General features: G+C 42.6%; 1 non-coding gene across 1 annotated transcript; it reads left to right on the top strand.

The window, feature by feature from the left end:
* The first annotated feature begins 1,096 nt into the window (after positions 1–1,096).
* On the top strand, positions 1,097–1,200 carry LOC137741200 (U6 spliceosomal RNA). The gene has a single exon (XR_011069230.2). It is a non-coding gene; the product is annotated as a U6 spliceosomal RNA (small nuclear RNA).
* The last annotated feature ends 628 nt before the right edge of the window (positions 1,201–1,828 follow it).

A 1,828-nucleotide genomic window follows, 5' to 3' on the forward strand; every position in this document is an offset into this window, starting at 1 on the left:
ATCCTCCTTCAAGGTCAAGCCTCAACGGCCCTTGAAGAACTTCCACCGACTCAAGATCAAGCCCCGACGGCCCCTTGAAGAAAGTGTTCATCATTCATCATCCGTTCATCCTAAGATCAAGCCCCAACGGCCCTTTGGATCAACAATCTTAACAAACCTATACACCCATTCTTCAAGATCAAGCCCAACGCCTCTTGAAGATCCATTCATCAACTGTTCATCCCTAGATCAAGCCCCGACGGCCATTTGGATCAACAGCTCGTCCACAAACCTACACCCTACGAAGATAGAATCAGAGGATCCAATTACAAAGAGATTGTAACCCTAAAAATCATTAATACAAAAATATTATTTTTGTACACGTACTCTTGTTTCTTGTTTCAGGAATTTTTCGTGTTTACAGAAATTACCAAAAAAGCTACATGAACTCAAGATGCTACATCTTGACTTGTTTAAACTAATGCACTTGTTATTTAAGAAAACTAATGAACTTTTTATTTTCTTAAACTAGTGTACTTTTTATTTCTTTCAATTAATAACCTCCACTTCATAATTTCACTATTTTAATGATTGTGCACATATTGCTATATCCAATGGATGAATCAACCCATCTAGGTTTTCCGTTGAACTCTTACTTGAAGTTCCTAACTTCCTATAGTTGTACGTAGGGATGGAAAAAATTCCCGAAAATCTCAAATCGAACAAAAAAAATCCCAATCTCAAACCAAAAAAGTCTCAATTCTTAACCAAAATTCTCGAAAATTTCGGGATGAAATACCGAACCAATCCCGAAATTTCGATATGGGATTCGATATTGTCTACTCAATTTTTTGGTAATCCCATACTGAACCGAAAATAAATATTATATATATATATATATATTTTTTTATACATTTGATGTCACATCTCGACCCAGGGCCCTCACCACATCCCAAGCCCAAGTCCATCATAGCACGATATTGTCCGCTTTGGGCCCCTACCACACCCTCACGGTTTTGTTTCTAGGAACTCACACGAGAACTTCCCAGTGGGTCACCCATCCTGGGATTGCTCTCACGCGAACTGGCTTAACTTCAAAGTTCCCATGGAACCCGAAGCCAGTGAGTGGGACATTTGATAAAATTGGAACGATACAAAGAAGATTAGCTTGTCCCCTGCACAAGGATGACACACATAAATCGAGAAATGGTCCAGATGAGAAGATTGCTAACATTCCTCATTGTACATTTGACAATTTGGTATCAGAGCCTAACCCTGGCTGCGTGTGTGCCGACAAGGATTCAGACCCATAAGGGGGGTGGATTGTAACATCCCATATCGCCCAGGGGAGTGGATCCTCTAAGCTTTATATGTATATTCTTATCCCTACCTAGCATGAGGCCTTTTGGGAGCTCACTGGTTGAACAATCCTCCTTAGGGGCCCGATGTCCTCGTTGGCACACATGCGGCCAGGGTTAGGCTCTGATACCAAATTGTCACATCCCCGCCCGGGGCCCCCACCACATCCTGGGCCCGACTCCACTGTAGCACGATATTGTCCGTTTTTGGCCCCTACCACACCCTCACAGTTTTGTTTCTGGGAATTCACACGAGAACTTCTCAATAGGTCACCCATCCTGGGATTGCTCTCGCGCGAACTCGCCTAACTTCGGAGTTCCCATGGAACTTGAAGCCAGTGAGCTCCCAAAAAGCCTTGTGCTAGGTAAGGATGGGAATATACATATAAGGCTTACAGGATCCACTCCCTTGGACGATGTGAGATGTTACATTTGAGTTGTTGCTAACTACTAGTAGCAATATAATTGGTGTGGTCTACAGTTAGTAACCA

This window comes from Pyrus communis, chromosome 9, assembly GCF_041283825.1.
Source record: "Pyrus communis isolate YQ-2024b chromosome 9, ASM4128382v1, whole genome shotgun sequence".
Classification (NCBI taxonomy): domain Eukaryota; kingdom Viridiplantae; phylum Streptophyta; class Magnoliopsida; order Rosales; family Rosaceae; genus Pyrus; species Pyrus communis.